This window comes from Aedes aegypti, chromosome 1 (assembly GCF_002204515.2).
Source record: "Aedes aegypti strain LVP_AGWG chromosome 1, AaegL5.0 Primary Assembly, whole genome shotgun sequence".
Classification (NCBI taxonomy): Eukaryota; Metazoa; Arthropoda; class Insecta; order Diptera; family Culicidae; genus Aedes; species Aedes aegypti.
Genome location: NC_035107.1, coordinates 270,681,807 through 270,705,093, shown reverse-complemented (window position 1 = coordinate 270,705,093; position 23,287 = coordinate 270,681,807). Strand labels below are relative to the sequence as shown.

Sequence of the window (23,287 nt, the reverse complement as noted above, 5' to 3'; positions counted from 1 at the left end):
AAATACCCTAAAAATAAATTTTCTACTTTGGCTTAATTCTCGACCGTTTGACACATACGCGAACATAGCTCTAGACTACTGGGTGAAGAACGCACCGCTAAGAAGGGGGCCACTGTCGTAGCTTACGACGGTCAAATAGGCGACGCTTCAATAATTTTTTTTTCTGTCTTGTGTTTTACTGTGGGGTGTGAGAGAGCGAGTATATCTCGTATTTTGGTGTAATGAGAACATGATTTTTATGGTTAAAAATAATTTTCGCTTGGTCGAGTTTGAGGCGAATTTTCTTAAAAGGGGTGGAATATTTGATGGAGAAACGTACTTTTTCAACTCCTGTTTGACAACTTCAACTTCCTCGCCGAAGGAGGGGGATGGGTGCTTGCGAAGGGGGATGCTCCTGGGGCACAGGGATCCTTCCTTCTCGGCTGGGTTTGGGCCGCTGGCTGGGGCGGGGTGGTAGTGTTCGTTACTCCTTAGGCTTTCCTCCGTTCACCAGCTTTCTTCCACTTTCTCACACTTTCGTAAAATCGATTTTCCTACAACACTTTCCTTTCCTTCCTTGCTTCTTCTTCTTCTTCTTCTCTACACGCGCTCTCTGCTTCTTCGTTTCGCTTCTTCTCACACTGTCATTTTTCTTCGATCGAGGGGGGAAAAATCTTACACTCTATATTCTCAAGAGGCTCTGCAATTCGATTAAGACAAGAGATGTTTCGATTTCATTAGGAATTCACTGTCGATTCACTCGGGTATTCACAGAAGGTTTAGACAGCACGGGCAATTCCAGCTGGAGCTGATACACAATCTTCAACCACAAAGGGGAACTTTCTTCGGAAACACTAGCACAAGTCCACTGCCAAATAAAACTAAGTGATCAAAGGTTCGTCCGTTCCACTAGGGAAGAAAATTCCCTTTTTTCTCAAGTCGAAGATCGGTTTTCCACTGCTCTGTTCAGCCTTCTTTTTTTTCCTTCAGCCCTTGCTAACTATTCCCGACTTCTTGGAAATCACGGACCGTGTACTCGCACCGGAGAGCACGCGGAGAAAAGTGACCGTTCGTTGATGGACAGCGATAGTCTCTAGGCCCAACTGCGGCGGTCGCAGCTCACGAGATCCCACGGCACTCACTCCCTTCCATATGTCTCTCGCAACGTGCCAATCGAACCCTCCCACCAGCACTCACACTCTCACTCTCTCACGGTGATAGACAACTCGTCAGGCAGCTGTGTGATGGTCACTCAGCAACTCACACCGTAGTGTCCTTCCAGTTCGATACTCAACTTCCGGTTCGAGTCCTGCTGAGTGACTTCACTTCGCGCACTTCACGTAATCTACCACCGGAATCACTCACTCTCATCCAGCAAACGGAAAGCTCCCGAAGAGTCCTTGACAGGCGCTCAGCACCACTGCGAGAGATCCATCAATATCCTTTCTATCTGCGCACTCATTACACCACACCATTCCAGTGAAGAAAATCCAAATTGAATTCCGATTTTTCGCCCTTCCGAAACACCACGATAAATCACCATCCACTGTAGACCGTGTATCGAGCACGACTAGAACCACCTTCGTACCGTTTTGTTGGTTGAGGGGGATGTTACGATGAGTAGAGTAGAGTAGAGCAGCACAACACCACCACACCACACTGAGGAGGCAAGAGGCTTGCTAACGGAACGCGACCTGCTTCGAACGTGTACGGCGCTCAACTGAACGCAACCGCACATCCACCGTAGCGTTTTAGCTTCTTGCTGGCCGAAATCGGGAGCGAAAAGCTCTGCTCTCGAGTTCATTCTCATTCTCACCCTCGCCTCGCGAAACGGCGACGGCGACCGCTTCTCGCTTATGCTATGCGATCAGCTTGCTATGACGTCACACTGCGTCACGTAAGTCGCGTGTTCATACGCTCACTCTCTCGCACCAGCAGCGCGCTCAGTTGCTCACCACAATCGCATAGGTTCCCAAACTTTTCGACGGTGCGACCCACCTAAGAAGAACCAAAGCTCAAGAAAGCAAAAAATCAAACAGGAACTAAGCGATAACACTATACAAAAGAATTCCTAGGACAACCCGACAGGACATATATCTGAGGATTAATATGGAAGTTTTTCTGGAAATTTCTCGTGATGTTACATCATGTCTAACTGTACTTTCATGGTTATCTCTAGGATTTTAACAGAAATACATTCTGGTATTTCTCACAAGATTCCTTCAGTAATCTCCGAAAAATACTTCAGGAGTTCAATCAGTGAATCTGTTGGGGACTTCCTAATGAATTTCCCCTAGATTTCCATGCAGGATGATTTTAAGAAATCAGTCAGAACTTCTTCTCCACTAATTAGTCAAGGGATTCTAGTATACTTTTTTGTTCATAAACTCCTCCATGGATTGTTCCTAATATTTGTTACAGAAATCCTTAGTACACCAGGAATTCATCCAGTGGTCATAACTATCGATTTTCCAACGAATTTCTCCAAAATTTCCATCAAGGAGTAGTTTATCCGTGGATGTAACCATAAATACGTACATTGCCATTTCTAGGCATATTTAACGACTTTCTTCAAAATTTTCGTTTTGGTTTTCTATGATTTCAACTAGACATTTCTCAGGGAATATCTCCATAAATTAGTTCAAAAAAATCCTTCTAGGGTTTATTCGGAAATCCCTCCATTGATTCTATGAGAAACTTCCTTATAAAGTCTCATAAGAATTCGTACAAATATTCTTCCTCAAATGTCTCCATTTCCCGATTTTTTGGAAAAAAAATGCTTGAAAATATCCAATAGGAATTTCTTAAATAAAACCAAAATAAAATTCTAAAGTAATCGCTAATAAAACTCAGATAGACATACCTGATGTCATACCTGAATTTCAAGGATCTCCGAAAATAACGTCAGGACCCTTGAAATTGTCTGCGATACTGAAGATAATTTTCTAAGATAATTATCGAAAAAATATCTAACGAACCAATTGATAGTGAACTGCTGGGTTTTTTGAAGGAATCCTTGAAAACCATCAGGCCCGGAGAAAATTTGTGGAGTAGCGTTCGGAGGCAATTTATTTTGAATATAATACTTTTTACTTTCTCATTCATATAAACGGCTGTCTTCATTTGATGTTTTGTGGTAGCGGAATGTGGGCTACAAATGACGTTGATATTTTTCCTCCACGAGGTGTCTCTCTCAGATGTTTTATATGAAATCTCTGGTCGATTTTATTGAGAAGTTCCTGGAAGTGTTCTTCCAGAGAAGTTCTTGGAACAATATATGAAGCAGATTATTAATAACAGTTTGAATTTCAATTTAAAAAATTGGTCTAAATTTGCACCTTGAAGCATGATCGTTGACTTTGCCCAAAAATTTTCACTTGGGTTTTACTTTTTGAAAAGTGTTAGCACTTGGGTTGTTCCTAGCTGACATTTCTGGAGGGACACAGAAAACAAAATATATCCAAAATTTAAGTTTAAATCAAGGGGTGTGAAAAATCTCTAAAACCGGAAAAAATGTTTATTGGACTTCAACCAACTAAACACATTTGAAAATTGAGTAAAAACTTAAGCGGCATAAACTTAAGCGTTCGGTTCTAATATTGGGACAGGGCTTTAGAACCCTATTCCTGTGAGTAATTTTGACTTCTTGAAATCAATTCTTCATCCTTGGATGAATTCTTGAAAATATCTTTATAAAATGGCTGAAACAAATACTGAAAACTGAACTTTACCTGAGTTTCATGGAAAAATTTTAAATAACAGTTGACTTTCCACATATCAATTTAGATGTCAATCGAGCTAGGGAGATATCAATACCCCCAGATTAAAAATCACTTTGTTAACCGTAAAATAATAAACAAACCGACGAAGAAACAAGAATAAGAACAAGCTTTTGATATTCAAAAAATTTTTCATGATGTCTTCTACATTCTCCATGCATAAAAGTTGTCGAAACAATATATTAAGGGTGATTTAAGGTTGGTTCCCGGGATTTGAAATTTTTGGATACTTTGAATCAACACGGTACAGAGAGAAGAATCTGAATAAAGCATCGAAATATGGAGAGATATCGAGATGTAGAACATCAAGATGTGGACTAAACTCTGTGGATTTCCTTAGGATAACTCTTGTAGAATTTTATGCACGATCTCCTGAGGAAAATTCTGAAAAAATCTATTGAGGAAATCTTGGAATAGTCTCTGAGAAAGCTTTCGGAATACTCAATGTGATTATTTAGGATGGAAAAAGCATTGTAATTCTGGAGGATTTCCTTAAGCAAACTTTGGAGAAATTATTCTAAGCATCCAATTGAAAAAAGAGAAATTTGTAAAAGCATTCCCAAGAGAACTGAAGGAGGAATATCTAGAGGGATTTCTGGAGGGATTCCTGAAGAACTCCCAGAAAGTATTCAAGAAGAAACTTTTGGAGAAACCACATGAAGAGTTCCGGAATATTTTCCTCGATTAATCTGAAATGAAATTCTTGGAAAAATAATTGTGGAATAGTAGCGTGACAATCTGTGAAAGTATCTCTGGAGCCCCTAGGTGGAAATGAAAAAAAAGTGACTTAAAAGACCATTTTAGTTGAAAATGAGAGTTAAGTTCATAATCTGTATTATGATTATACATTGTGTTCCTAAAAACTCTTCGAAGCTCGATTACAAAAAAAAAACTAAATTTTGGGTGTCTTCTCAGTGAGTATGGAAACAAACACACAGGCTTAACAAAATGTTATGGCACATAAGCTAATAGAGCAAAATCTACATTGCAGTGAAAAGTGTACTGCAATCTGTCAAAATTTCGTACCTTTTACTGTACCAAGGGACCAAATGCAGTACTAGAAGTGGTACCCATTCTTACCAATCTTGCTTGGAAATTTGTTCGGTTTGGTAAATAACTTGCTAGTTAAATCTTAATATGAGTAAAATTCCAATTGTGTGTAATGCATTGAAATGTTTTACGTGAAAAAAATCACAAAAGAAGAAACTACAACAGCTGTTAAATCTCTGGAACACTACATCAGTACAAAGTTTAAGAAAAAAGGCTCGAAGCTGAAATATTTAGACAGAATCAGGGCCGCATTTAAGGAATCAAAAAAAAATGCACACAGCGAACTGGACTATCGAAAGATGGAACGATTATTGCAATAAGAACGCTTGGTAAGGTTCTTAATTCGATTCCAGTTTGCCGCAAAACTATTTTTGTTGTCAAATTTTGGTTACATAAGACAAACTTATGTATTTCAACCCGATTCCTTGTGGCGAATTTCAGGTATTTCAATAGTCCATTTGATTCAGTGTACGATTAAAAATATTTTTATTGATGGGAATCCCAATTTGCTTGGCTAAAATAATGATAGCCTATGAGCTACTGCACAACTTTATCGAAGAGGCCATCATTCTAAATGGACAGGCTCCTGAGATATCTACAAAACAAAAGTAAAAGTTACCCATTGGCGCCAAATAGCTGTCAAATTTTGTATTTAATGAGCACCATAAGATCACGCTCCATCTCCAGAACAACTTTATTGAAGACTCAAAGTATCGAAATAATTTCGATATTCAGATATATCAGCTGGTCTGATTGATTTCGATGGATACCTCTGTTTCAAAGTGATAACATATAAATCACAATTGTTGTACAAACTGCAACAATGCGACAGCTCATAGGTTAATTTACAGTTCAACATAGATAGTTTTGAGTTTGATAACAGTTAAAAGTCATATGAATGCTTTGGTTAGCTTTTTGTCGGTTTGAGCTAAATAAGAACAGGTGAATGAAGAACAAGTAGAAACTTGTAGAAATAATTGTACTCACAGCTGTTATTCATATTTTTGAATAAAATGCTACAAAATTCACAAATAATTTGTTGAAATAGTAATCTCCCAGACAACCAAAATGTACGTATAACGAAATCACCTGGAGGCTTTGTATGTGCAAAATTTCACTTATAAGATGACGCGAAAAGGTCCTCTACGTACAAAAGTAGAGGCGATATGCTTGCATATAATATGTGATGAATAATAACATACAATGCGAATATAGAAATATTCTATCGAACAAACCTGTGATCTTATGCGACATAACTCATGATAACAAATGTTGATTTGACAGCTGCTACGGATTGATTCGACTTACTTTGTATAAGTGTACGGGACGAAACAAAATGTACAAATGAACTCAGAAAAGAAGCGTTTTATGCGAGGAAGCTCATCAATCTGACTAGTTGAACCACGGTGTTTTGCGGGTTTGATGTAATTAGTATGATAAACGAGTTGTAACGTGAACTTTCATGCGATTCCAGGTTGTTTTTCCATACAAAACACTCAAATTTGAGTCCGGTAGTCCGAATTTGCTGAAATTTAGATGCAGAACTACAAATAACCTGAGGTTTTCTGTATACTGAACTCACAAAATTTCAGTCATTTTCCGAGGAGTTTCAGAGGGTTGGTCAAAGGGAAAAGTAAATATCCGAGAGATTTTTCGATTTTATTCAATAACGGTAAGTTTTGGTTGTTTAATTCCTTCGGCAATGTTGTTCACTTTCGGAAGTAACACAAACTTGCAGAACACACCTACTACTTACAGTTCATCGTTTTTTAATTGAATCGAAAAATCTCTCAGTTACTTACTTTTCTTTTTGGCCAACCCTCTGAAACTCCTCGGAAAATGACTGAAATTTAGTGAGCTCAGTATACATAAAACTTCAGGTTATTTGTAGTTCGTCATCCAAATTTCAGCAAATTCGATATACAAATCTTGATATCATCAGATCTCCAATCTTGATCAAACTTTTGTAACCGACTATTCAATTCTGACATTTTATAATTTAAGGTGAATATGAATAGAAGCAAAACCTTAAATTTTCAAGAGCACAAATCTGGAGAACCAAACATCCGTTGAAGCTAAAAACAAAATCGATTAGTCACAGGCTGCTGGTTACCAATTGATTAGGTTTTCAGCACAAACAGGTGCTCGGTTATCCAGATTTGTGCTCTTGAAAAATTGAAGTTTGGCTTCGATTCATCTTTATTTTAAATAAAATAGTTAATTTGAAGAATGAAATGTTTTCTGAATTTTGAAATTTATTCTTGTCAAAGTTGTTGCTTTAAGCACTGATTTAGAATGGTGGTTAAGGTTTTCTTGACGATTGGTCCAAAACATAAAAAAAAACATTAGATTTTTGTTGATAGAAGACTTTGATTTAACACATGCGTTCAAATGAGCAATTGATTCTGTCAACTGTGATTCCATCAACGAAATATGTCCAAAGTCACAGAGAAGAAGTTTTGACATTTTATATTTTGAATATGATCAAATTCTCATAACTTTAATTTCTCTCGTTAAAGCATTTTCAAAGTCTGTTTTTACCCATATCTTTCACATGGTTGGTGCAGAACCAATAGTCATGTTTTCGTTAATAACGGCTTTAATCAAATTATGATCAATCTTAGCAACTCAATATTAATGATATCTTAATGTTAAATAACTTGTCAAGTTTCTTGGACTCGCATTGACTTTCAATGATCTCAAGATTAAGTTGATTATTGTGTTGTAACAGATGGATAGTTTTGAATTCAGTGAAAGCCAAACTGGGTTCAATCAACTGAAGTATTTATTTTATATACTCAAAATAAAACCACATTTTTTAATGCTTCCAAGATTCTGATTGCTATTGAAGGGTTAGAATCAAAGAGGTGTTGAAGTTTTTGTTTATTTTGTATTTCATACAAAATAGTATGGGAACAAAAAACAAGCCAATTTTCTACGAATTAAGTTATTTTTTCTGTCGGATAGATAAATCACGTTAAAGTACTGATGGAAAACTTGGAAAGGTCACGATAAATAACACTTTCTTACTAAAAAAAAACATGTTGAACTTTTCTGGCGATTCTGGGATCTCTTGCGATCTCTCAAAGAATACCATTACCATAGTAAGGCAAGGCCGAAAATTTTTGCTTTCGCTCCTGAAATGTTACTCAATATTTGTGAAACTCTACACAAATTTTACGTCTTGTTAATCATTTTTACAAACAACTATCGTTTTGTCTCAAATTCCGAACATGACTCATATTCCGAACAGTGGCAATTTCAAAGGTAAGAATCGATATTTTTACACTTTTATTTAAAGAACTTGAATTATAGAAAAAAAATGATCGAAGAACTTGCCTTAAAAAGTTGAGTTTTCAGAATATGAGTCATGTTCATAATTTGAGACAAAACTGTACAACATTATTTTCAAAGGTTTTTGGATCTTTCAGTCTAGAAAAGCAGCTAAAACACCTTTCCCATCTACTTTCGGTTTCTACTACGTGTCGGTGTATATTTCATTTTCTTCTGACATTTAGAGGTTGCGTTTTGTTGTTGTGTAACGCAACGCAACCTCTTAATCCCAGCAGAAGGCAAAATATACACCGAAACGTAGTAAAGTTGATGGGACAGGCGTTAAGCTGTTTCTGTAGACTGGAAGAGCCGAAAATCGTTGAAAATACTGGTGAAGTACAGTCGAAAGCCATTCACAGAGTCAACGGAACAACGTTTCTGAGAGCTATTCGGGGAACGCGACGCACAGTTTGGGAAACTATGCTCTACCAAAACGGCTGGCTGGCTGAATCGAACCGAACGTTCGACCGACCGTCTGAGAGAGTCCTTACTCCCTACATCGAAGCAGGCGGGGTGGCGACGATGCCGTCGTCGTCCGCACGGCTGAAAAGCTTTTCATCCATCCCAAGCAACGCTCAAGCATAAGGGCTGCTTGCCTTGCAGGATCACGGGAGCGCACATCATAAGAAGAGGATTGCATAATGACTTGCCTCCTCGGTGGTCCCGCTTAGAAAAATTGCACACACATGGTTAAACACTTACATAACCTTCTTGTGTTGTTAATGCGTGTTGAGGATGGGTTGCGGCGACGACGGTTACTTGGATTAGAACCGAGCCCACTCTATAAAACAATGTTGCACAAAATCAGGCCATTCTGGATCAGCATACAATGTGTGTAATTTTAACACATCTTAAAGCTTCTTTATATGACATATACTTTGCAAAAAAAAAAGTTGTAAGCCAAGGAGCAGTTTTTCAGAATGTGTTAAAATTACACACATGACTTGTCGGTCCAAAAAGCTTGATTTTGTGTACCTTTGTTTAACCGTGTATGACTAGAATGCGTATCCCTCCCGAAGAAAGTGTCAAAGTTGAAGAAACTTATACGGCTTTTGTTGGGCGTTCGATGGTTTATGTGAAACCACCGTCGCTTTGACCCTTCTGGAAGCTCTGTAGTGGGTGGGTGGATGCGTGCCTCTGAGCATGCATAATGAATGAGGAAAACTGGAGCACCTGTGCGTGCTTCCGGCTTCATTATTGGATTTGGTCGTGTGACACACAAGGGATTGAAAATTTTGAACGGGTAGGTACCTAAAGAGGGATCGTGGTTCAGTTTTGAAACTCCGAACCGCTTTGAGGAACGACTGATATAACTGTTTAGCAAAGCAAAAATCAAAGGCGAAGGTGACAACAAGTGTTGCTGGAGGCGCGTATGTTCCCGAGGGTGTACCGGTTCTGTTGTAACCGGTTTACAGCTGTCCATTCAGGAAGGTTCGGCTAATTTGACAATAGCGAAAACCGTATTATCCAGTCATGGGCTGCCCATTCACTCTTTTCAGCCGTGTTAGGTAACACTGGAACTGTTAGACGATGATGTTCCAGTTTTAGAAGTAGTATTTTTGGTATTGCTGTGCAATACAGTTAATAATATAAATGGAGAAAATTTTTGTTACCGTCAAACGAGGTAACATGAACATTTTTCAACTTCAAATTAAATCAAAAGATCGAAATAAACTCTACAATATTTGTGAAGGGATACGTCGGAGTCTATGTAGAGAGATTTAATGGAATATCTGTGGAAAGATTCTCAGGAGCCTTTATGGAGAGATTTCCCAGAATCTCTTAAGAGAGATTCCCAGAATCTTTGTGTAGGAATTCTCTAGAATCTATATGAAGAGATTTTTCGGAATCTTTGTGGAGAGATTCTCCTGAATATCTGTGGGTATTCTCCTGAATGTTTATAGTGTAGAGGGATTCTCCGGAATCATTTTGAAAAGATCCTTCGAGAAATCTCTGTCTAGAAAATTTTCAGAGTTTCTGAGAAAACGATTTTCCATAATCTCTGTGAAGAGAATCTCCAGCATCTCTGTAGAAAGAAAATCCAGCATTGCTGAAGAGATGTTCCAGAAGTTCTGGGTAGAAGTTTTCAAAAATCTTTGAAATGCAAAGGTTCTGCAGAACTCCTGAGAGCGATCCTTTTCAAAATCCCTGAAGGATATTTCAGTTTTGAGCAGCATTCTTTTCAGAATCCCTGAGAGGGATTCTCTTCAGATTCCCTCAGAGGGATTCTTCTTCAGATCTCTGAGAGGGATCCTCTTCAGAAACCCTGAGAGGAATTTTCTTCAGAATCGCTGAGAGGGATTCTCCTCAGAATCCCTGAGAGGGATTCTCTTTAGATTTCCTGAGAGGGATTCTCTTCAGAATCCTTGAACGAGAGATTCTCTTCAGAATCCCGAGAAAGATTTTCTTCAGAGTCCCTGAGAGAGATTCTCTTCAGAATCCCTGAGAGGGATTCTCTTCAGAGTCCCTGGGAGTGATTCTCTTCAGAATTGCTTAGAAGGATTCTCTTCAGAATCCCTGAGAGGGATTCTCTTAAGAATCCCTGAGAGGCATTCTCTTCATTTCATTTATTTACTTCATTTCATTTATTTACGATAAAAAAAGAATCCATGAGAAGTTCTCATCAGAATCCTTGAACGAGAAATTCTCTTCAGAATCCCGAAAAAGATTTTCTTCAAAGTCCCTGAGAGGGATTCTCTTCAGAATCCCTGAGAGGGATTCTCTTCAGAATCCCTGAGAGGGATTCTCTTGAGAATCCTTGAACGAGAGATTCTCTTCAAAATCCCGAGAAAGATTTTCTTCAGAGTCCCTGAGAGAGATTCTCCTCAGAATCCCTGGGAGTGATTCTCTTCAGAATTCCTTAGAAGAATTCTCTTCAGAATCCATGAAAGAAATTCTCTTCAGAATCCTTGAACGAGAGATTCTCTTCAGAATCCCGAGAAAGATTTTCTTCAGAATCCCTGAGAGGGATTCTCTTCAGAATCCTTGAACGAGAGATTCTCTTCAAAATCCCGAGAAAGATTTTCTTCAGAGTCCCTGAGAGAGATTCTCGTCAGAATCCCTGGGAGTGATGCTCTTCAGAATTCCTTAGAAGAATTCTCTTCAGAATCCCTGAGAGGGATTCTCTTCACAATCCCTGAGAGGGATTTTCTTCAGAATCCCTGAGAGGGATTCTCTTCAGAATCCCTGAGAGGGATTCTCTTCAGAATCCCTGAGAGGGATTCTCTTCAGAATCCCTGAGAGGGATTCTCTTCAGAAACCCTGAGTGGTTTTCTCTTCAGAATCCCTGAGAGGGGTTCTATTTAGAATCCCTGAGAGGGATTCTCTTCAGAATCCCTGAGAGGGATCCTCTTCAGAATCCCTGAGAGGGATCCTCTTCAGAATCCCTGAGAGGGATTCTCTTCAGAATCCCTGAGAGGGATTCTCTTCAGAATCCCTGAGAGGGATTCTCTTCAGAATCCCTGAGAGGGAATCTCTTCAGAATCCCTGAGAGGGAATCTCTTCAGAATCCCTGAGAGGGAATCTCTTCAGAATCCCTGAGAGGGATTCTCTTCAGAATCCCTGAGAGGGATTCTCTTCAGAATCCCTGAGAGGGATTCTCTTCAGAATCCCTGAGAGGGATTCTCTTGGACTTGTATGGAAGTTCTGAATGATTTTTTGCAGAAATTTTTACCGAAGTTATGAAGTACATCAGATAAGATTTTTAATCTACTAACAACATAAAAGTCTTGATATATGAAACAGAACTTCAAAACTAGTTAGTGGTTACTGAAATTAGCTTTGTGAAACTAGCTAGTGACGTTCTGTTCTTTGAATAGGTTCCTAAAGCCCTGTCCCAATTTTAGTGCCAAACACTTAAGTTTCGGCCAAAAACACATGCTTACACAATTTTTCAATGTTTTCCGTTTGTTTAAGCCCAAAAACATTTTTTTTATGTTTATTTAGGTTTTGTCACACCCCTTGGCTTAAACTCAACGTTTGAGTGTATTTTGTTTTCCGTGTCTCTTCCGAAATGTCAAACAGGAACAACCCCAGTGTTAAAGCTAAAACCCCTGTAGTGTTTTTGTCGACTAAGCGAATGTCAAACATGATCAAAAGTGTCAAGGTTAATTTATGGACCCAATTTTTAAATTAAAGTTTAAATGTGATATAGCCGTTATTTGAGCGGGAAAAATTGCTTTTTCTTGTAATTAAATAAAAACAAGATTTCAATAAACATTTTAGGACCCTATTGCAAAGAAAAACGCAGCTTCTGAGAGAAAACGTAGAATTTGTATTTTACTTCATGTGGATGTGCAATGGAAGTTCTGAATATAGTGCAGGAATCTTTTTAATATTTGTGGAAATTTGAGGAGATGTCTTCGGTGAAGTTTGTGGGACAATTTTTTTTTCCAATAACTAAGAATTATTTTCAGGAACTTCTGGAAAAAATTGAATAATGTTTTTGAGAGAAATTTTTCGTAATTGTCAGGTTAAACTGCGTATTTCTTCTATTAGTATTTTTGAAGTAAGTTCTCCGAATCTTGCGAAAAAAGTTCTGAAAAAACTTAAAAGAGAACTTCAGTGCTTCTTCGCAAAATCAAAAAAAAAATCTTTGGGACTTTTGCAAGATAACATATTTCAGAAGCTTATTCTGAAACTTCGGGGACTTCTTAGCGCTGTTCTTTAATTTTGTGTTAGAAAAAGCCCTTTACTACTTATGGATACATCAAACTAACATATAACTAGCTTATCGCAGATTTTCTGATAAAACTTTCATTGAAATCATAAAAAAGGATTTAAGGCGAAACTTGTGGGGCAAATTGCTCGAAAAATTTCAAGATTTATTAATTGAGAGTTCTCAAAATTTTACGATACGGAACATATGAGAAATCTTTCTGAACTAGTGCTGATGAAATGTGCTTGTATTTTTTCTGCCCGAATCTGATTCAGGATAATGCGACACCAATACATTAGTACACAGCACTTCCATTTAACTTGCCGTCTCAGGTTTACTTTATCAATATGTCAACTGACAAATCTACTAAAATTTAGGAACACGATCAATATAATCTACTATTCAGAACAAATTCGTGTCAAACGTCCGTAATCTAAACCTCAATTTGATCCACCCACCACTCATGAAAAGAGACATTAATTTCCGAGCATTCGCACAATTCATGACGTAGGCAACCGCTGTCGCTAGTTCACGAATTAAACCCAATTACCAGTCATTTCCGCGCGAACCAGCTAACTGATCTGGTTTATGGACAAAAGGTCGAAAGACAAAAGGTCGAAAGGACAAAAGGTCGAAAGACAAAAGGTCGAAAGGACAAATGGTCGAAAACGATTTGCATGGTGGGAAATTTTTCCTTCTTTGAAAAAAGATTTTCGACCTTTTGTCCCTTCTTTTTTGTTCTTCGACCTTTTGTCCTTTCGACCTTTTGTCTTTCGACCTTTTGTCCTTTCGACCTTTTGTCTTTCGACCTTTTGTCATAGATTCAACTGATCTATCTGGCGACCATTCGAATGCGAACGCGAATCGCGACATTTGTATTCTAATATTTTTGTACAGTCCGATTACAATGAATGCGTCGTTAAAGTGCGAACAATGTAGAGCCAGTCCAGGTGGTTTGGGGACAAAACGTCGAATCCCAAAATGTCGAAAGAGACAAAACGTCGAAATTTTTATTTCTTCGCAAAGAATCATCCTTCCAAGAAATCTTCGTTCCCTTCCAATTCTCTCATTTCGATCGTTTGTCCTTTCGACGTTTTGTCCCTTCGACGTTTTATCACCCAACAACTCTAGGAACCATCCACTAAAACTGCCATAAGCCATCGCGTCGCATCGGAATACCTCCAGCGAGAAACGCGTACGTTCGACGTTACTCGATAATAATGTTTTCGCAATTATGATTCATGGTCACTGTCGCCGGTTGTGTTGTCGGGTCAAACTCGAAAACTGAAGCGAAGAGGAGAATGGCTATGGATTGCTCATAATTATATACAATCCAAAAGCCGATTTTGGTTCGGTTGTCTTAGTAACCTAACCGGCACAAATACTAATTGTTTTGTAATAGTACCAACCACTAATTGTAGTGAGAGGTGCGTTATCGCAATTTCTGCACCGTTCGATCAGTGTTAGTTGTACATTACAATTTTCTTGGTTTAGTTAGGTGATAACGAGTCGCGTTCCTTGTACCAACACATTATTGGGATGCTGTATGAGGGCTCCGTCGAGCGATGATGTGAAACTCAGAGAGGGTGTGTGAATTCTTGAGTTCAGCTGTTAATTTCTCCGTCACGACTGAAATTGTGTAAAGAACCATGAAGAATACAACAGAAATGAAAATGAAGAAGTTTTCCAATCGTTTGCGAAGTTGCGATAAAACTCTGCTGTGATTAAACAGTAGAACTTTCTGAATATTTCGTAGAAATCCTCCTAAACAATTCCAGAAACTTCCTAATCTTTGCGGTAACCAGTCTTCAAAATTGCCTTTGCATTTCGTTGCTTTGATTCATAAACCAAGGAGAAAGAGAATGTACGATCCTTATTTTCCAATTCAACAAGGCTTTGATTTGCTTCAATCATTTCGGCATTTTTCTTTGGGAAGAACTTGTGGAGGAGCTTCTAGTAGATGAACTATCAGAGGAATTATCGGAGAAATGCTTACATGAACTTTTGGAGAAACTCCTACAAGAACTTCCCGAAGAACTACAACAGAGACTTCCGAAGAGACTCCTTTATGAACTTACAGAGGAACTCCTACAGGAACTTTAGGAGGAACTCTTGCAAGAAAGTTTAGGAGAAACTCCTTTAGGAACTTCCAAAGAAACTCCTACATAAACTTACGGACGAACTCCTACAGGAACTTTCGAAACAACTTCAATAGGAACTCACGGAACTCCTACAGGAATATTCGGAGGAACTTCTACAAGAATTTACGAAGGGACTCCTACAGGAATTTCCATAGGAACTCCTGCAGAAACATCTGGATAAACTCTAACTCGAACTTGCAGAAAAAATCCTAGCGAAACTTCCGGAAAAATAGAAAGACGTTTCCTAGAACTAAAAAAAAACCTAGAAGGACTTCCGAAAAAGCTTCCGCAAGAGATCTTAGAGGAACTTCCAGATGAACTTCTAAAGGAACTTCGAAAGAAAACTTTTGAGAAACTTACGAAATAAATGTTGAAGGAACTTACGGAAAAAAATCCAACTTCCAGGAGAAATTGTTGAGAATCTACCGGAAGAACTTGAAGAACTAGAAGAAACCCCTTGAGAAATTTTCTTCCAAACAATTCCAGGAGCTTCCTAACCCTTGCGGAAATGACTTCACTATAAAGCAAAACCGTACCAGATCTTCAGATTTCGAGATAGTTTCGTTCAGCAAACTTACTTTACTCAAACTTGTTCAGCAGAGCTTTGATCGTATTTAGGCCTAGTGCATCGACCCTTATCCAGCTTACCAGCGTCTGTTCTGACTTTTTCTACATTGTTTCCAGAATCGAGCCAGATCGGGACTCTGCCATGGAATCCTGCTTGTGGTTTTGTCTGATCGTAGAGTACAAGTTCTTGCTAAAGCTATCAACGGAATCATCCAAGTTATTTAGGTTATCAATAGATAGAGAGCATTCCTGAAATGTAGTCATAATAAATTCAGAATAGGAACTCCTTCCGGAGTAACTCCTGAGGAAACTTTTGAACGAACTTCTAGATCTTCTGGAAAAACTCTTAAAAAGCTTGCGGAGAAACATTTGGGTCTTGCGCAGGAACTTCTAGTGGAACTCCAGAAGTGCAGAAACCAGAAGTGGAGGAACTCTAAGCGGTTCCTCCTAGCGAAACTTCCAGAGTATCTCAGGGGGGACAAACTTCCTGAGGAACTTCTTGAGGAGCTTCCAATGAAATTCATAGCGGAACTTCCACGATAAATTCTTGAAAATCTTCCAGAAAAAAACTTCTAGATGACTTGATACGTCCAGGTATTCTTGCGAGATCCAAGAAGGGGATTTGCCAAAGCCCCAAGCTGCAATTAAATTAATCTGAACCATCAGCTTGCCTTACCACTACACAAATTCAATGTTACCCAAACGGTTGGTAACATACTTGCTGGAAGACCTCCTAGAAGAATTTGTGGATTATTCCGGAGAATGTTTCGAGATAAATTTTACAGCAACTTGCTGAAGAGTTCTCTAGATGAAATTCAAGGCGAACTTCTAGAAGATCACCTGGAGAAACTTCCGAAGAAACTCTTAGTGAAACTTCCGGAGAAACTCTTAGTTAAACTTCCGGAACAAATCCGGGGATCTTTGAAAATAACTTCTGGAGGAGCTTCTTGATGAACTATCATGAGGAATTATCGGAGAAACTCCTACATGAACTTCTGGAGGAACTCCATTAGGAAAGTTCAGGAGAAACTCCTATAGGAACTTCCGTAGGAGCTCCTACGTAAACTTACGGAGGAATTCCTATAGGAACTTCCGGAGGAACTCCTGGAACTCCTACAGGAATTGCCGGAGGAACTCCGACAGGAATTTCCGAAAGAACTCATATAGGAACTTCCGTAGGAACTCCTGCAGAAACATCCGGACGAACTCCTACACGAACTTCCTGATAAAATCCCTTGCGAAACTTCCGGAGAAAATCCAAAACGACCTCCTAGAGGCACTTAAAAAACTAAAAGGATTTCCGGAAGAACTCTTAGAGGAGCTTTTAAAGGAAACTTTAGGAATGAATTTTAGAGAATCTTACGAAAGAAATTCTAAAGCAACTTACGGAAAAACTCCAAGAGAAAAACGTTGATAAACTTCAAGAAGACTTGCTGGAAGTACCCCTAGAGGAATTTCATCCTAAACAATTCTAGGAGCTTCCTAACTCTTGCGGTAACATACTCCACTAAGAAGCAAAACCATGCTGGATCTTTAGATTCCCAGATGGTTTCGTTCAGCTTTACTTTACTCAAACTTGTTCAGCAGACTCATGAGCCTTCTTGGAGGCCTAGCGAGTCGATCCTTATCCAGCTTACCGGCGTCTGTTCTGACTTTTTTTCAAAATTGTTTAAAGAATGAAACCAGATTGGGACTCTACCATGGGATCTCTCTTGTGCTGTTGTTTGATCGCAAAGTACAAGCTTTTGCAAAAGTTTCCATGATGAAGAACGTTGTAGTATCAACAGCATCATCCAAATTATTTGAGGTTTTGATAGATATAGAGCATCTCTCAAATTAAAAAAAGACACGGATATCGTCTTCAATCATTTAGCAGCTGCACAGACTGTAACTTAACACTAGACAACGGACAACCATGCTTCAATGGTACAGCCGACAAATATTCCTGTCGAAAAGTTTCAATGGCTCCAGCGGGAATCGAACTCAGAACCCATGGCACGATGCGCTCAACTGCCTGACGACATTAATCGCACGGCCACGAAGCCTAAATTTTTTTAGTACGTTTACTTAGTTCACTATTGCTGGAATAGCATCTATGATGATTACTGCAGGAATCTCCCTAGAAACCTAGTCTAATACCTGTCCCTGCTCACTGGAGTTGAAGTGTCTCTCACGCCGAAATCCTGGGATCGATATCCATCCACGACATAATTACTAATGACCTACAGTTTTAAAAGGGCAGTGAAGCCATTGATAGCGAAATGAAGTAGAGCTGGGATAAAAATCTCGTTAATAAAGATAAAAGAATATGATGTACTTTTGTATTCGGTAAAGTGATTCTATTCTATTCACAGATAGTGAATGAGTGCCATACAAAAAGTTTCAACAACTTTTACCTGAAGTTTTAAAAAAGTTCGTAAGATCTTTTGGAAAAGTTTATAGAAGCTTCGATAAAACTTTGTGGATACCTAAAATGGTATCAAATAATAATTCTTCCAAGCTCCAAAAATGCTGTTTAGAAGATGTGGAGAAATTTCTCAGGAAATTTTATTAAACTTTATGTAATCTTTGAATTAGCTTTATTTTCGAAAAGCCTTTCCAGAAATACAAAAAACCTTCACCAGAAAATTTTGAACAGTTTCCCGAAATTCTTTACAATTTTCCAAGAATTTTCCAGCATTATAGGGCACATTTCCAAATACTTCGAGTGTACATTTCAGAAAGTTTGGAAAATTTTCCCAAAGGCTTTCGAGTAGCTTCATAGTATCATTCGGAAAGCGTTCTATCAAGCAGCTTCGGAGAAGCATCGTAATGCTTCGTAAACATATTGCTTTTGAAGAACATGCCGCAACTTTGAGAGAAGTTTCTTAGAAGCATTTGAAAAGTGCCTTAGAAGTCTTGAAAAGCATACTGTAAGTTATTAGCAAACAGTGCTATATCGTTTCACGGAAAGCTTTGTAGCTGCTTCCCAGAAACTTTTGGGAAGTATACCAGGAGCTAGATGAAAACATTCTAAAAATTTCAGCTATTCAGCAACTTCTCGGATGCATTCATAGAGCATTTAAGAAGCTAAATAAAAACTTTCAAGAACCTGTAGGAAAATTTCAAATTATATAGGAAAGTCTTTTTGAAAATTTTGGGTGAATTTTCTAAACGTTTCACGTACCTATTCAACAAATAGTTGAGATACCATGACCCCACAGTTATGGATCAAATAGTGTGGAGTCCAACCTGTAAAATTCAATAAAACTACATGGAAAACGTAAAATTGTAATTTAAAAGCACGAATTGAATCGTTTCAAATTGGAACCTCAGTTAGTAAACTGTTTTGAGTGTAATTTTTACATAGGATTGCATAAAAATTAAAAATTGTATCGGTATCTGAAAACCATATTATGGATCAATTTTCATATTATGGATCAAATTGTGACATATTACAGATCAGTGCGCAAAATCAAGAGATTTTCAACTCAATGCATCTGTATTGCATAATTTGACGAAAGTTAACAATGTGTCACATATTACTGCAAAAAATAGCAGTGTTAGAGTTGAAAACAAGGGTGGAATTCCATTTTTTTTTGGTGATACTGCATTGTAGTAACTAAGACATTAACTGTTTTCGCTCCACACCAAGTTTTCCACCCATTTTTGTCTGCTAAAGAATGCAATTTACTAACCTTGATGTTTTATTAGCTTTATCCTTAGTTCTATTGTCTGAAAATGTCGAATACAATGCGTAAAATGGCAGAACTCTACATTCTTTGGAAATGATCCACAACCGTGGTAAACAATCATGTCCTAGTTCATATTATGGATCACTAGTTAGGAGTGCTAATGTTCGATATTTAGAATCAACAATCAAGAAAAATGTTTTCCAAAGATGAATTTATACTAAATCTAAGCGAACGAGCATGTTTTATGCCATAACATTTGAATTTTACCACCTGTGGGAGCTTATGAATGCTGACGGTACTTCTTACAGAAAACGACCATATATTGATAGCTGTGTAGTACCAACTAAACATTTGTCAAAAACACAGTTATTTAGCGGTTGAATGTTGTGCTTAACATTACAAATGGTAGAAGACAAATAGTATAATATGGGAAAAATATGTTTTACGTCAACGTTTATGTTTTGAGCGAGTTATCCGATGTTGAATGCCAAAGTGATCCGTCACTGTGGGTGATCCGTAACTGTGTGGGCATGATATTTGCTATCCTTGACCCACCCTCAATCAAGCCATAATCAGAAACTTGTTGGCCATCATCTCATTTTTAATTCAGGCAAACTATGCTGGTTCCAGATAAAATTTATCCCGTGTTCCCGTAAATTCTCATTGCTCACAAGCACCTTGGCTGACAGTGGAAAGTTACCGTCGAGTCCACAATTAAGCACCGGCCCAGTGTGCATTATTTTATACAACAATCATGACGACGGTTGATTTTCCTCTTAAGTTTGCACCTCTCATTGAGCCCCACAATAATCCCGGGGATTTCAGCGCTGCTCTGATGGGCAAAGTCATTCCGCGAAGCAAATAAATTCCCATCAACCTCATTCTGCACGTAGATTGTGTATTTCATCTCCGGAGCCTCCCCCGCACGGAGGGCCCTTTCCCCGTTCCTTCCCACCACACAAAACATTATTATTCAATTCGTTATGATAGCGTCCAACCGGTCGTCAATGCTGCTGTTGGTGCGATATCCAAGTGCCAGATCGTTGGCGTGCATACAAATGTCCAAGGGTGCGCACCGGTTGACTGACTAAAGAGGGCGCGCCGAGAGGGAAGAAGCAAGCAGCAGCAGCAGCAGCAGAGAAATGACGTCAATTATAGTCGCTCCTGTTGCTGCTGCTCTGGACCTTCCTCCTTGGATCGAAAAGATGCCTCCATACAGGGTAGTTTTCTTTATCACACTCAATTGAAGGTGCAATTTCAGCCATGGCGGCGACAACGAAACGGTGCGGCGACAAACTAGAGTGCGCAAAATTGAACGTAGATAAGACCACGTTCGCGGTGTCCTCGCTCCTAAAATTGCATCTCCAGTAGACTTGTGAGCCGATATATGTTTGCGCCGACACACAGTGATACCTCTTCATACGAAATGTGGAAATCCATACAAACTATGAAAACAATTTCCTAATATTTGAAAAAATTCTAAGAACAACATGTAATATTGGCTCTGTCAAGTAATACGGCACCTGCGCCGAGCCAAAAAACGATGTGAATATGAAAACAATCAACTTCCTTGTGTTATCATCTTTTTGAATCATCTGTTAATATGTATTTTTGTATTAAATACTTCAATAAGACTTTCCGTTCCATTCAGCCTTTTGGAATTCAGAATTGTAGCAATAGGGTCCTAAAATGTTTGAGGAAATCTTGTTTTCATTTAATAACACGAAAGAGCATGTTACTGTAACTACTTTAGCATTTTTTCTCGCTCAAATAACGGATATATCATATTAAAACTTTAATTTAAAAATTGGATCCATAAATGAACCTTGACACTTGAGATCATGTTTGACGTTCGCTTAGTCGACAAAAATACCACAGGGGTTCAACTTTTTAACACCGGGGTTGTTCCTTTCTGACATTTCGGAAGGGACACGGGAAACAAAATACACTCAAAATTTGAGTTTAAACCAAGAGGTGTGACAAAATTTAAAAAAAAAATGTTTTTTGGACTTAAACCATCCGAAAACATTATAAAATTGAGTAAACATATGTTTCTGACCTAAACTTAAGCGTTTGGCACTAAAATTAGGACAGGGCTTTAGGACCCTATTAAACCCTTCAACCAACCGACTGGAAAAAATACGTTGTGAAAGTTTGCACAAGATAACCTGATTTCATGAAAGTTGACAGAAAGATCTGAAATTGAAGTTTGTGTGATACGTGTGTGGGCGTGTGCTCACATTTAACAACTAAGTTGAAATATATTATGGCTTACATTTTATAAGGTAGGTAAAAAGCATAGCTCAGAATCCAATATGATAACAGGATAATGGAACATATGCCAGCGGGGACATTGATTGCTATCAAAACATCTTTATATCTCGCTAATTTTTCAATGCTCTTCGATGTGCAATGCAATAATTTGTTTATTCATAATTTTACTACGTACAATCAAATAATTTCAGTAGGACAATAGTTTTCAGATCGTGCTCTTCGGAGCACTTGAACCTTGAAAAGTGCTCCGCGGCACTCAACAGTAACTCTGGTGATGTTCTCAAATAGGGTAACCAATATATTTTGAACCCCATGGGCTATTTTTCTGAAAATTTCCCAGTTTGACTCGAAAGACCAACGCAATTTGCATGCCATTTGGAAAGATAGGACTATTCCGCACTTGCATCAACCGCTCGTACATAGAAAATGTGTTTATTTTATCTGAAATTAATTTAATTTAATCGGTTCATCTATGCAACACGTTACTCACAGAAATTGACGCTGTCAGAAATTTTTCAAATGTAAACAAAAACTTTTTCAGATTTCTGAACTAAAAGTATAGAATTTCTTCGGTTTTCCATTGTAAATCGATTGATTAGACTATGGGCAAGCATATTATACAACCAGTGTCGTGGAATCTGTCGCCAAACGATTAAAAATGCCGGATTTCCAAAATATATACTTTGAGGGTCTAAAATGTATTGGTGTGTCCAAAATAATGAAAAACAGTGCTTCACAATTCAATTATTTTCGACGTTTTTTTTTCGATCCTACCGTATGGGCATTTCTATCTCGTAGAGGAAGTTTTTCTCCACATTTTGGCAATTTCTTTGACTTGGTTACGCTATGCAATTATTTAATTGGGAAAAAAAACTAAAATTACTTCCTTAGGGGGTCCACAATAGACCGTTACCCTACTCAAAATTGAGTATTTCCAAATCAGTAAGCGACTTGAGTGTTACCCATAGTTATTCCGACCATTCAAAATGAAGCAACATCCCAAGGAATTGTACTACCACGATGCTTCCCTGACTGTTATTGCCAGAAAAAAATCTACATCCAATCTGTGCTCACCAGACGTTTTTCATGGCTAAGCAGCATGTCTGGGCAAAATTTAAAAAAAATCAAAGGGCCCATTTTGAAGTTACGCCTTTTTTATTGTGTAAGTACAAAAATTCAAAGAAAATATGAAATATTTAAACAGGTTTTATTGGCCGTGATTAACAGAAGAAATATACTATAGAAATTTGGTTCAACGTTGTTTTTTTTATTTATTTGTAACCTCTGGTGGAGTAGTGAATGAGAATGTCCTCGAAATGCTGAGTTACGTCCTTTTTGAAGTGTCACCATTGAAATCACTAATTTTGAATAGGTTAATTAGGCATTCCTATACAATTAGGCATGATCAAATATTTTCAATAACACATTGCACTTACATGCCGTCAAAGTTTTTCACAATAAGCAGCTTCTCCATGGGCTCAAGTGACATAGGGCATTACTTAACGTTGGTAACCTGCTAATCTATCTACCATAACATAGTTCGAATCATACCCAAACTGAAGATTTATCTGTAAACTTTAATTTTTTTTTGAGATCGCAAACTGTGCCTGTAAACTTAAAACTCACCAGCTGCTATAATCAGTGAAGACAAATGATAAAAATCATATTTTGGAAGCTAACTTTTCCAAGGTGACAATGACAAACATTTAAAATTAAGCTCTGTGAGTGCTACTATTTTGAATTCCGTTAAATAAAATAATAATGGATGTTCTCCATTTTGCATTATTTTCTTCCATTTTGTATTGCCCGTTGCTACATTGTTAATATCATTTT

The 23,287-nt window shown here is 38.1% G+C and overlaps 1 protein-coding gene across 24 annotated transcripts in view; it reads right to left on the bottom strand.

The window, feature by feature from the left end:
• LOC5575790 (sodium/potassium-transporting ATPase subunit alpha) overlaps nt 1–23,287 on the bottom strand; it is a 223,133-nt gene that overhangs the window by 74,218 nt on the left and 125,628 nt on the right. For 6 of the 24 annotated variants that reach the window (XM_021837796.1, XM_021837793.1, XM_021837809.1 and 3 more), the window contains exons 1-2: nt 1,568–1,723; nt 320–679 (exon numbers count right to left, since the gene is read on the bottom strand). The exons of 7 other annotated variants lie outside the window; for them this stretch is intronic. The gene's annotated coding sequence lies outside the window, so the exon portion shown is untranslated. 11 more of the 24 variants (XM_021837802.1, XM_021837800.1, XM_021837795.1 and 8 more) reach the window with 7 other exon arrangements.